Raw genomic sequence first — 14,199 nt, 5'->3', positions numbered from 1 at the left:
GTAGTTTCTCTCACACATGGGGTGAGTTTGTCACAAATACAATGCGATCTCAGACCATGTCATAACTGTTTGGGTAACCACAATCTTTTACTAGCAGTTTAAGTTCGGTTACGAACTGTTCAAATGATTCACACTCTCCCTTTATTTCCTCATGGAATTTATACCTAGCATAGATGGGGTTAGCCTTTGGGGTGATATACTCTGTGTACTTATGGTAATATGTCTTCTCTTGGCTTTCATCTCCCGTGAGCGTCCAAGTGTTGTGCACATCACGTCTTTCTCCCCGATCCATAGGAGGAGGTAACTGCATTTCTCCTCCTCGTTTTTGGCTCGCAGGGGGCCTGTGAACATCAGCTCTGCGTGCTGCTGGAATCGACTCCATGCCACAGGTAAGCTCATCGACTCCCAGTCCATCCGTGGAGCTGGAACTCTGTAGGAATCCTTTTTTTTTTTACGACGAGTGGGTAATATAATCCTCTCCTCTGACACCATGTAATGTTTGACCTCTGGCACAGTTTTATACTTCAATAATTACTCGTGAGGTCGTGAGGTTCGCTATCGCACTTGTGTTTATTGGTTCCATCATATTAGTTCTTACTCTCGTTCCTTGGTATCGCAGGAATAGACCACGTCTGACCTATGGTAAGCAGTTTGGTACAATATGTATCGCATATCAGGATGTTACACAGCCCAGCCCAGCCCAGCCCAGGCAGAGAAATAAACAAGTCCAATCTCCACCATGTTACTATGCGGTTTGGATATTTAATTACTTAAGCAGAGATCAAAACCTATTAGTGCTGAATAATAAAAGGAGGAGGTATTTCCGTCAAGTTCGAGAGATGAGATACAAGACCACAAGTTGACCCCCGAGATGGGAATTGGTCAGGCACTTTAAACTAATTTGTTCGGTCAATAGGGGCCGGCCTATTGGAGGGCATTGGCAGTATAACAAGACTATGTGGATTCTAAGCATACATTCACTCTTGCATTTTAATGAGAGAGAGAGGGGGGGGGGATGGAGAGAGAGAGGTGGTGGGGGGATAGTATGAAGGAGGAGACTCATATGGTGCAGAGATATTAGTGATTTCAACATCTCCTGTGCTATCAGGGTGGATCTGAAGTAGGGTACTCTGTTTTACCCATTTCTATTTCACAAGTATACCAGCATAGCAAAATGTTTTAGGAGTAAATGCCAGTCATTCTCATTCAGTAATTACCTTGGCTTGTGTTTCGGAATCTATTATCGCTGGATTTGCTATAATTCAAGCTGGCCAGCTTCACTGTGTTGTCAGCCTGTGGTTGTTTGTTTGTTTTTATGCTCGTGATTACCTAACCAAAGCCTCTATAAAAGAAGTCGGTTCACTCCACCACCCTCTTGGCGACACCTCCTGAGACCAACGCTGTTTTTTTGGAAGGGTAGAACAAAAACTTTTTTTTTATGTCACTAAAATGAGTAGAAACATTTCATGTTGTCATTTTATCGTTAAAAGTGGTTGGAATGGCTTAAAAACACAAATTAAATCAAATGTTTAGCCTCCCTAGCCTACCACTCTCGTCTTCCACAGGCATTGATAGGGAAGCGCAAGAAGGATGCCAACCTAGCAATGACAACTGTCATTAACTCTAATCTAAAACTGCGTGGTAATTGGTAAGAAATGATTTCCCTTCCTTTTGCAATAATCAAGTGAGTGGCATGGCATATCTATAGAATATACAACCTTTAACGTAACTGATCGTTTGTGTTGCCCACAAATGTTTTATTGGGGGCAAATACATGCCTACTCCACAGATGGCTCTCTCTGAACAGTCCTCTCTCATGCGATATTTATAGTTTGACTTATCGTCCCCTTTAACAGATTCCACTCCGCTAGACATCCTCCTGGCTGTTTTAAAGGGGAAAGAGGATGAGTGCCGGAGTGGTAACTCTGGAAGCCATGCAATACCCGTCCTCAGACCACACTAAGAAAACCCTCTACAGTCAGGGAGACAGGGAGCCCAGAGAGGCTGTTAGGATTCTGAACAGTGTGTTTGTGTGTGTTTTTCCCTTTTCGGCCCTGGAGAGGAATTACAGTGTGTTTCTACCGCCTGCTGTGCTCTGAAGCACTGTCGCTTTTAGAGGCTCTGGATTGCATGTGGTTAGCCTACAGGGGGCACTTGAGAAGACCCCCAAGGGCTCTTGGGATGTCTCTTGCGGTGCCTCAGGCTAAATGGGTTGAGTGGCAGGATTTGAAGGCTATAGATCAGTTTACTTGTTTTTGACTATTTTGATTAGATGGGTTGAATTGACTTTGAAAAATGTGTTACCTTTGTTTTGCCAAGAATGTCCTCCAGATGAATCGTCTATTTTTGGGAGGTAGACGTAAGCAAGATATTCGCTTTAAACCTTAATGTATGTGTGCATTCAAATGTGTGTGTTCGGAACTCCACTGGAATATACAGTATGTACTATGCTACGGGATTCATCACTTGTTTTAGAAAGAGCCAATGGCTGCTTCTCCTTGGAGCACGGTAAATCAAACCGCTGTCTTCTCCCAATGTCAAACAAAGTGGAACTTGCTCCTCTGTGTCTTGGCACCCTTCCAACCCAAGAGCTTTTTATTTATTCTCCTTCTGCCTTGTGCTGCGAATAGCCCCTAGTTATGTTCCCACATAGGGAATACAGGGGGCTTTATAAGAATGAGTTATGTGAACCCTTTCTCACCCTCTCTCCGTCATTTGCCTTGCAAAAATTAACTCTCCCTCACCCGTCCGCATGTGTTGTAGCCTCGGCAACAGTTTATTTGAGCAACGGCTCATTCTGACGCTACCTGCTCTAACTGCTGTGATTGTGTTTCAATGGAAAGGCTCAATCACGCTTAAATAGCTGCCAACACAGTCCCTTGTACAACTCCAAGAAGGCCGATCCCTTTATATAAGAACGCAATATGATTACCCATTCAAGTTGTGCTTGCTGCAATTTAGAGAATGCTTTCTCTGTGTGTACAGGCCTGCGTGCACGCCACCATCTACCTGCTCACTATACGGATGGAAACCTGTTGTGGACTAATAGGAGTGTTTCCACTGCTTCTCTGTCTCTCTCTCGCTCTCTGTTTGCTATTATCTCTGTAGCACGGTTTGAAATCTGACGCCCGTGTCACGGCCCCCCGTCTCTTTGTCTGAGTGGAATTGACAGGCAGGCGCTCTGTTTTGTATGCACTGTTATCTGTTTGTGGTAACGAGATTGAGCCGGAGCTCGCGGCGCTCGTTTCCTGAACACAACAGCCCAAAGTGGCTAGGATCAGATAGTAGTCGGAGATACTATCTATCACTATCAACTGCCATCAGATTGTTTTTTTTTCAGAAATGCAAATACAGTATGTCTGGGAAAGTGGTCGTTTGGATGTTTGGGTGAACTCCAATACAAACTTGATTCATGGATTTTGTTTTCAGGAAAGTGAGGTCAGCGAGTGAAACAAATAAAAATAATAGGGATGCACTTGGGTACTTGCCGATACCAAGTACTGATACAAGTACTTAATAATACTGTTACAGTTCTAACAATGACTTTTATTGTTTATTTTAATCAGCTGTTCCTCACTTTCTGATTGTAACAAATTACATATGTGACAGGGTCTGGTGTTTTAGTCCCCAAGTTTACAGAGAATGAAAATGCAGAGAACAATAAAAAGAAAAAAAAAGAAAAACATTAACGTAAAGTGGTATCGGGAGCGGATGTATAGGAGTAGTTTTACGAGTACGAGTACATGAGCACAGTATCAGGTCCGAGTAAGAGTATGAGTACTGGTATCGGTGCATCCCTAAAAAATAAAGTATCAAGTGTACAAATATATGACCTAGATGCATAAACATGAAAACTATGATAAATATGATGCTACAGTGTGTGATTATTAAATACATTAACATTAATGAATTTGCAGACCCAAGGCGAGGTATTAGTGTTGTATGACCGTTGTAATGACCTCATTTTGCTATTCATGAGCCATATTCATACACTCCAGGGGGGAGTATATCCCTATACTTTATTAGATTTGTTTACAGACTGTGGCTTTAATGAAAATTCTGTTATTTAAAGAACTGCCAAAATGTTGGTCCTGAAACCTAAAGCATTACATTCTAACTTAATGATGAAATAACGTCTGTATCTCTCCTAAAACACACCACTGCCTCTTTAAGACCTCAGCCCGTCAGTGTGTCTGTGTTGCATTGAAAAGCTAAACAAAGATGAAAGCTGGTTGAGCTCCCAAATATGAAGTCCTTTGTTTTGTAAATCAGGTCTTGTCTATTGAGAATTCAAAGTTAGGAATCTCAGAGGGCAGTGTGCAATGATTATAAAAGGAGGCACGGACGTACAGCGGTGTGTTCAGCATTCAAGTGTGTTCCATGGTAGGTTATAGCACATTATGTGACTCACATCTAAAGTTACCTGGAATACAGTTTTAGGCCTACATGAAGAAGAAAAATAGATTCCCGTTGTGATATCTCTCCATCTGTTTGTGTTGTCACAAGCTGTTGTGCTTTCAGATGCTGTGCTTTCGGGCACAGGCTAGCACTGTAGCAAGCTCTCCCAATTTGTGTCTCATACCTTACCAAAAGAATAACTAGAAAATTCTTGAAAATAAATTTCATTTTGGATGATTTTGATCTCCTACTTCGCCTATGCTTCAGGCCTGATCAGAACATTATGCATTAACCTTTTTTTTTTATTTGTATCCTTTTTTTTTTTTTTTCAAGTGAAGCGGGGAATCCTCTAAAAAATGTATGAAGTTCACATGGGCTTACGGTACATTGTTTTTTAGAGTTGCGTTCAATAGCATTCAATTCTCAATGTTATGTCCTAAAGAGAGGCTGACCGCTGGCGCCCCTTGCCATTCAGATCAATCTCAGTGTCTACCCAGTCTCTGATTGATCCGAGCTGCGTTCACCGCAGACATAACACTGATCGCCTGCTGCACAGTGTGTTTGTTGTGTTGTCTAAGGGGGTTCTAATACACTCCAAGTGCCTATTGCACTTTCCCTTTCTCTCTCGTCCCTCTATCTCTCTCTCCCTCCCTCTCTCCATCTCTACTCTCTTTCTCCCTCCCTCTCCCTCTCTTTGCTCTTGTCATCTCAGATAAGCGGTACAATAGCTCATGTTGCTGACGACCCAAGCCACATTCGTGATGATGAGATTATCTTGTCACCAGCACGGAGTGTATGCATCTGGTGTATCGATCCGCTCGCAGTCTTAATAAATGAAGTACCGCGATGGAGGCGTCTGCTCAATGATAACACCCCACAAACCTTGTTATTTATACACCCTACAGCACCTTGAACACTGTTGAAATGAAAATAAATCCAGTATTACATATCACTCCCCTCTCCCCTACTCTCGACTCTCCTCCGTCCCTCTCCCTCCTCCTCTCCCTCCTCCCCTCCCCTCCTCTCCCTCTTCTTCCCTCAGAGTGATGGAGTATCTCCATGTGAAACAGACGCCCGCTCTCTCTCTCTCTCTCTCTCTCTCTCTCTCTCTCTCTCTCTCTCTCTCTCTCTCTCTCTCTCTCTCTCTCTCTCTCTCTCTCTCTCTCTCTCTCTTCTCTCTCTCCCTGTGTCCTCTGTGAAAGGTCATATTGACGCCCACTGCATGGCTGGTATGATTCAGCAGGTATAAGAACATGCCGGGACAAGCCAATCACATTGTCTGAGGGGAGAGGAAGAGAGAGACAAGGGGGAAATGAACCTAGTGCAGGCCTTCTCTCCTCTGCCGTGTGTATTTGAAGTGGCTCGTTTGAAGACAAGTTTAACAGTGCGTTTGAAGGGAAGGTCAGCAGGGTTTATAGCTGTAGATTATGCGAGATTGTTTCTTCTGGGGGATAGCTGATTAATGCTAAAGCCGGCCTGACAGTTCCTTAATGCACAGCAGACACACTTAAAAGAGTTTGCAGGGAGTTTCCGCCCTCATTTTGACAACACAGCATTAAGCAAAGCCTCTTGCCAATGTTCACCCGGGCCCATGTAGGAACGCACGCACGCACACGTCCTCCCTCCCTCCATCTCTCCCTCCCCATCTCCCCCTCCTCCCCCCGCCCTCACAGACACCTCTCCACTGACCCGAGAAACACGAAAAGGTCACCTTGAAGTGAAACCTGACTTACTCCATCTGCTCTCCATACAACACAGTTTGTGTGTGTGTGTGTGTGTGTGTGTGTGTGTATGTTTGCGCTCCTGTGCGTGTGTGCCATTTCCTTTTGGGAAATATTTGTATCTCTTTCATCTTGGAAGCTTCCACTCACAATTCAAATGGAATAATTTTGTGCTTTTCTGTTTTTGTTTATGAATAGCTCTCTCTGCATCGACCCACATAACAAATCACCCATGATATTCACTTTGTTGTTGGAGCTCTTGCTGTTGCAATTGTTAGCTTTATAAATGAATGCCAGGTTTTTTTCAATATAGAAATAATCTTATATAAGAAAATACAATTAATAGAATAAGAGTGTCCACCCATAATACACTGTAGACTAATTATAGAACATGCGTTCAAGTGTGTGTGTGTGGTTGTGTGTGTGAGTGCGTGTGTGCATGCCTGTGCATGTGGTCTTGTGCGGCCATGGCGGTGCTCACAGACATAATATATTGTATTCCTGGCTAGCGCATGTGCTTAAGTGGGTCTGAGTTGGTGCAAGATTAATTATGGTGAATGGAGGTTAAGGCTGACTCTAGCTAACGGCTAAGTGCTAAAGGCTAACAGCCACCCCCCCCCCCCCCGCCTACTTCTTGCCAACATGGAGCCCCATAGTTTGAAATTGAGCCCAACATTTTCAGTTGGAACAGCCCACACCATTGATACTTTCACCTTACCCACACTGCTGTGCTCTATTATTCCCTTTGCTCTGCAGAACCAGTCCCCCCAGACTGGTTGGATAAGTTTGTGTACACAAAACAATGAAATTGGATGAGGGGGGAATAACAGTACTGCTATTCTAGGAAGGCTGGTGAACTGCTGTGGTAGGGCTTTTTGTGTGTAGGGGGAATATCTATGCATCACCTCCCAAAAGCTGTAGTCTTCTCCCCTTGGGCAAGACTGTCACAGATATGAGATACGAGAACAAACACAGTGTCACACACCCCCAGTTCCTTCCTAAGAGGCCCTCTTTTCCTCAAAGTTGGCCCCTGGAAATGCCTGCGCAGAATTAATTGTATTGTAAATTGCTGTCATTGTTTCCTTTGTGAGAGGGAAAGCTGCAAAAACCCAGTCCCATACAATAGGAATTACCAGTGATGGTAATCTACTCCCTCCACTAAGACTCTGGAGTTCATACGAGCCAAATAAACAAATGAGGCAAGCAAGCAAGCAATCACACACACATGCACGCACGCACGCACGCGCGCACACACACACACACACACACACACAAACACACACGCACGCGCACACTCTCTCTCACACACACACATTCTCCTCCACTCCTCCACTCCCCCTCTATCCCACTCTCCCTCCTCCTCTCGGCTCGGTGGAGAGGCTGAGGATAAGTCTCTCTCAGTAGGCAGATTTGGGCCCAAAGCACAGGAAGTAGATTTAGAATGTCTTGAGCAGAGCTGATGGCAGCAGCCATGTCTGTCTGTTTGCCTGTCAGTCAGTCAGTCAGTCAGTCTGCTATGGTGGCGGTGGCTGGGGCTTCTGCCAGCCAGCCGATCGCCAGCCAGGATTTCCACGCCCCACATCCACCAAATCCAGCTCTGGTTCATGGTTCAGGGCTTCTCTCTGGGCTTCTCTCAGGGCTTCTCTCAGGGCTTCTCTCAGGGCTTTCAGCCAGCCCCTCTGACAGTCCTGTGCTGTCCTGTGCTAGTAATGATAACACCATCGCAGGCTGTTGAGCTTACAGACATAGACAATGCATATCCTCATATAGGTACATTTCTGCTGTTATACAGTAATGCTGTGACTAACTGTACCTGGTTAAGAAAGGTTGAACACATAGTCAATTTATTCTGTTTGACTGTGGATTTGCGTATCCACAAGGACATGCTGTGAGTTCCAGACCTGTACACAGACCACCACCCCACCCCTACTGTCCACCCCCATCTCCATCTCCATCCCCAGACCAGACCCAGTGCAGTGGAGCAGAACCAAAACAACTCTAAGGGCTTAGGAAGAGCTGGGGGCTGGTAGGATCCGCTCAGAAACCTGGAGCAGGTGACATGGAGACAGACCACATACACAGACGCGTACACGTGCACACGTTCACACACGCGCTCGCGCGCACACGCACACTTGGGGGTGCATGCACAAACTGACGTATGTGATACGTATGTGTGAGTGTGAGTGTGTTTGTGTGTGAGTGTGAGTTTCTGTGTGTGTGTGTGTGTGTGTGTGTGTGTGTGTGAGTGAGTGAGTGAGTGAGTGAGTGAGTGAGTGAGTGAGTGTGTGTGCGTGTGTGTGTGTGCATGTGCATGTGTGTGTGCGTGTGTGTAGGACGGTATATACATAGACATGTTCACGCTATGCCATCGGCGCTCTGTGAGACTTAATCAAACGGCAGTGAGTCATGCTGTTCTCATTTGGTCGTTAAGAAGCGTACTCGTCAAAGACCCGAATATTGATTCGGTTTCCTTAATGTCATCTCTGTCTCCAGGGTGGGGGGTGACAACGACTCCAGATGTGTCAATATACTCCCCCCCGCCCTGAGAACCAGCAGCAGGTACCCCCCTACGGTGACTCATTTCCCAGGCCAATGGGGGGATTTCTAGCCTTCCTTCCTTTAACTCTGTGTTGAGGACCGATACTCAAACTGACACTCTAACCCTCTCGTGACGTTAGAATTACAAGGTTCTATCTCAAAATTGATTAATGCCTGTGTGGTGTTATTTAAAAAAAAAATAATAATATTGTAATTAATCAACTACAAAGGTTCCATCTCACAAAACATAATGGAATGTAAAAACTTTGACGCTCAATATCACTGAACTACCCTAAACGGAGATAGAACCTTATAATTCTAAGCTCACGCTCTCTCTCTCTCTCTCTCTCTCTCTCTCTCTCTCTCTCTCTCTCTCTCTCTCTCTCTCTCTCTCTCTCTCTCTCTCATTGACGGGTTTCATTCCAGCAAACGCACCAGCATTTTAGACAATTATCGGAGGATACATTTCCTTCATGTTGTTGAAAGCAAATACTGCGCCGGACATTCTCAATGAACAATGCCAGCAAACAGCTTTGAAAGTGTAAAACTCTAAAGCAGGCGAATTACCCGTTTATGAATCACGAGTTTGTGTGGATTAGAGCTGGGAATAAAGATAACCCATGTGGGAGTTGGTCGGTTTGAGATGTTTGAGGAGCCTGCTCTAATGCAGTGGTGTAATTGATTAACCCTTAGGGAGAGATAGGCTGTCATTAGCAGGTGTTTGTCGGTAATAGAGTCCCTTTCAACAGAATGATTCATTGTTGCGTGGCTAAGTCAGGCTATTAACAAATCAATTACATGCATAGGAGTTAGAATTATGGAATTATGTTTTTATGTATTACAGTGTGCTTATTAAGATGTGGCTTCTGAGGCGTTTTGTTTATAAAGGATTTAGTTTAGCCCGTGATTTGGTTTGCTATGCCTCACCAAATAGCTTTTCTGGGAAGTTGTACAAAAGCTGCAGCACTTACCTCCAGGTGTGTGTGTGTGTGTGTGTGTGTGTGTGTGTGTGTGTGTGTGTGTGTGTGTGTGTGTGTTTGTGTGTGCATCTGTGTGTGTGTGTGCATGTGTGTGTTCTTGCCCTTCATTATGTGCATCTGTGCTAACATAAGAGGTGGGCAAGTCAGTTGATTGTGAAGATGATAATGATGAAGATGATAATGATGAAGATGATAATGATAGCCTGTAGAATTACTGTCCAATATTAGGAGACCAGCAGCCCACCACTCGGTTTACTAACACAGTTGTTGCAGCGTTTAGGGACATGATTAGGGACATGTTTAGGGACATGATTAGGGACATGTTTAGGGACATGTTTAGGGACTGGTTTAGGGACATGTTTAGGGACATATTTAGGGACATGATTAGGGACTGGTTTAGGGACATGTTTAGGGACTGGTTTAGGGACATGTTTAGGGACATGTTTAGGGACTGGTTTAGGGACATGCTTAGGGACATGTTTAGGGACATTTTAAGGGACATGTTTAGGGACATGATTAGGGACATGTTTAGGGACATGATTAGGGACATGTTTAGGGACATGTTAAGGGACATGTTTAGGGACATGATTAGGAACATGTTTCCCAGACACAGATTAATTGAAGTATTTAAAGGTAAAAACATCCTTCATAGAGATTTCCCATTGGAAGTGTAATTCCTCATCCCGCCCCAGGCTTCATCTGTTTCCAGGAAACTGCCCCGATAATTATTTGAGTCTCCAACACCCAATGAGAATGTCCCTCTAAAAGACGACGTTGTTTTACATGAGCAGTTATGATATCTTATGACTGGGGAGTGATGGAACCTTTTATGTCAGTTTTTCCTACATTGTACCTTTTTGTGAAAACATTTTAAAAATGTAAGACTCGAGATTCCTTTTCATCAGACGAGCTTCCTCTCCAGTGTGACCAGCGCGGTCTTGGCTAGAGCTGTCAGACGGTCCGATGTGAACAGGGGGGTGTTGGGGGGGGGGCTGTCAGGCTGGCAGGGTCCCAGAGCGGCTCCCTGCCCCTCGCCTAACATCACCACCACCTCAAAAGGAATAATAGAGAAAGCTGTTCTCTGCAGGTTGGAGCAAATCAGCTTTGAAGTCCTGTTTTTTCTCTTGTCTTTCCTAATTAAGATGAATCCCCCTCCACCCCTGGCCTATATCCCCTCCTCTCTTTCTCTTTCTCCAACTCTCCTCTCTTCTTCTTCTTCCCTTCCCCTCCCCCTTTCTCTTGCTCTCTTCCTCTGTGAGCATTCAGCCCCCCTCAGAAAGTGGGTTGAGGTAAGAGTCAATCTTTTCAGCTACAAGGGTTTTCACTAGGGCTGTCAATGTTAACGCAAATTAATCCGATTATCTATAATATCATATATTACCAAATTCTACTGACATGCATGGCAAACGCCTGTAGAGGGGTTTCAAGACAGACTGATTTGGGTCGAATGATGACAGTCGTTGACATTCATGACCACTTATCATGTTTACATATGTATAGACACTAATCACTCTCTCTTCTGGGTCCTTTGTGTCAGATGAATGAGCACACCTAGCAGACATCATGTTTGCAATCAAATCAACACACCTTTTGTCCTTATAGTTATAGTATGGTTGATATGGTTCATACTGTACGTTTATTTGGACCAGGAATATCCTATATTTTAGACTGGGACAGTGACACTAGCTTCAATAACAACATAGGCGCGGAGCAAACGATAGGAGTTGGTGAATAATTGATTAATGGAGTAGAGAGCTAGCTAGCTAGCCAGCCACAGTGTTCTGAGACAACCAGTTGTCCTACCCGCTACGGTGGTTAGATCCAGAAGAGGTCTGCCCGCGACAAGGTCCGGTGTTACAAACCAGTTGTGAAGCTCCTTGTAGCTTAAAAGACTGTTGCTCAGTGTGCTAACCGTAGCTAATAGTACTAAGTTAATGAGTATAGCAGTAGCGGCTGTTTAAACGAGCAATACAACCTGCTACTGTCTGTGTACAATAATGTTTATTGCATGTAACAATCAGCAATTCATTATGTTCGTTGTGGGAAAAACCAAGCGCTCCCTGAGACTTCATTACTTGGCAAATTAAGAGATTCTAATCTTATTCAGAAATCATCAAAACTAAGCTGAGATGTTGTAATAAAGTAAAAAAAAAAAAATCCTCTCATTCCTCTAACCAGTTTGTCATGCATTTATTTATTCCAACACCACACATGTTTTTGTTTTTATCTCCCACCCAAAATACAAGTAAATACTACTATTTTAAATGTGTGGTTAATCATGATTAATCTGATTAATCACAGAATATTATTGTGATTAACTTGATTAAAAAATGTAATCGATTGACAGCACAATTTTTCACCACACAGATGAGTCTGTACAGATGGTGCGTGTGTGTGTGTCTCTTGCTAAGGACTCTATGTGTTGCGTGACATTCATTTCACCCGAAAAAAAAATTGGTTGTCTCCAACCTCCTGCTCGTTTGGAGCGGTGAGGCAGGAAGTGGACTCTGATGACATTTCGTTCACTTAGGCGGACCCATTGATCTGGCTGATAGGCCCAGGAAAACACACAGGCCACTAATTGAATTTGATCACTTAGAAATGCTCTTCAGGAACTGGTTGATCAATGATCCCCCCCCACCCCCTCCTCTCTCTCTCTCTCTCTCTCTCTCTCTCTCTCTCTCTCTCTCTCTCTCTCTCTCCCTTGCCTTCTCTGAATCTCTGTCACTTTTTCCCTCTCTCCCAGCCACTTTTCTTCTCTTTCTTTCTTTCTGTCTGTCTGTCTGTATCTCATCTCTCTCTCTCTCAATTTCAACTTTTTTTTTTATTGGCATGGGAAACATACATACAGCAAGTGTGAATATAAAAACAACAACAACAAAAAGAATGTAATGTACATACAATTAAAGATCTACTAGAGTAAAGAAATTATTAAAATTATTAAACTTATTTACAGTCTTACGGTGGTTGTATTGGACGCATTTGGACGCATTGCATTGGACGTCCTTTTGCTCTCTCTCTCTCACTCTCACTCTCTCTGTCTCTCTCACTCTCTCTGTCTCTCTCTCTCCCTCTCCCTCCCTGCCTCCCTCCCATGCTCCCTCCTTGGCTGGCCCCTTGGCTGGGGAACAGTGTAAATTTGAGCGTTTTCCAGATGAACTAAGCAGAGCGGCTCAGCTCCCTCGGTGGAGCTGACACGTGACTCACATATCAGAAGGACTGGAGAGTCCAGCTGGCAGATAGGTAGGTAGGGAGGATTTACATCTACTCTACTAACACCTTGTGATACAGACACACACACATGCACACGCGCAACCGCACGCACGCACACATATACACACACACACATACACAAACACACACGCACACATACAGGCACACACACACACATGCGCACATACAGGCACACACACACGCACACATACAGGCACACACACACACACGCACACACACACGCACACACACAGATGCGCGCACACACACACACACACACACACATTAAGCCTCTTGCTCTGCGAGTCGTGCTCAGGAGACAGCAGAGGACAAATGCATGATTATTTTATAGTGAGGGCGAGTGTTTGATTCCCCCATGTGAGAGAGAGAGAGAGAAAGTGTGAAAGAAAGAAAGATGCCAAATAAGCATTTGTCCACACTCACTCCCATGATATCTACTATCTCACACACACTCACACACACACACACACACACACACTCACACTCACACTCACACTCACACTCACACTCACACACACACACACACACACACACACACACACACTCACACTCACACTCACACTCACACACACACACACACACACACACTCACACTCACACTCACACTCACGCACACACACACACACACACACACTCACACTCACACTCACACTCACACACACTCACACTCACACTCTCACACACACACACACACACACACACACACACACACACACACACACACACACACACACTTACAGTGCTCTGAACAGTTTTTCTCCTTCTGTCCCCTTGTCTCATTTGTCTCAATCGGAGGCCTGTCTGTACAGTCACTCTAAGAAACACTGTAGCAGTCTCAGTGGGAGCGCAGAAATAGACTAGGAATTCTATTTACTCTAGTGAGGTTACTCTCACACACACACACACACAAACTCTACAGTCCCGCCTTTTTCACCTTGTATACAGCTATAGAAACACATTTTTCTCTTGATGATTTGATAGGATCAGCCACGCAGAGATCCCGTATTTGCATTGAAGTTCTGTCCTAAAAAAAAAAAAAACTTCCTACGTCCTTTAAGCCTCAAGGCATTATGTCCACTCTGAACACTCCCCGAAGTTCAATCATTTGTGTTTACAGTTTTTTACGATTGCTAACTCAGCATGTTCAATACTGAAACCACAGTTTCACAACTCTTCATACAGTCTGCATTCGTAACACTCATGTTGGCCAATGACTTCATTCATGTCTCAAAAGAAGCTTGTTCAACCACACACTGTCAACAATGTTCACTCAGAAGTATACACTGTCATTCATAACATTCTGACTTACAAAATACTAACAACAGGGA

The 14,199-nt window shown here is 44.3% G+C and overlaps 1 protein-coding gene across 1 annotated transcript in view; it reads left to right on the top strand.

Moving 5' to 3' along the window:
* Positions 1-14,199, top strand: part of pcdh17 (protocadherin 17) — a gene marked incomplete at both ends in the record, with an annotated part of 65,033 nt that overhangs the window by 15,357 nt on the left and 35,477 nt on the right. The window lies entirely within an intron of this gene.

This window comes from Nansenia antarctica (genome assembly GCF_963989245.1).
Source record: "Nansenia antarctica genome assembly, chromosome: 1".
NCBI classification, from domain to species: Eukaryota; Metazoa; Chordata; class Actinopteri; order Argentiniformes; family Microstomatidae; genus Nansenia; species Nansenia antarctica.
Note: the sequence above shows the minus strand (reverse complement) of the source record. Positions and strands in the feature narration are given on the sequence as shown.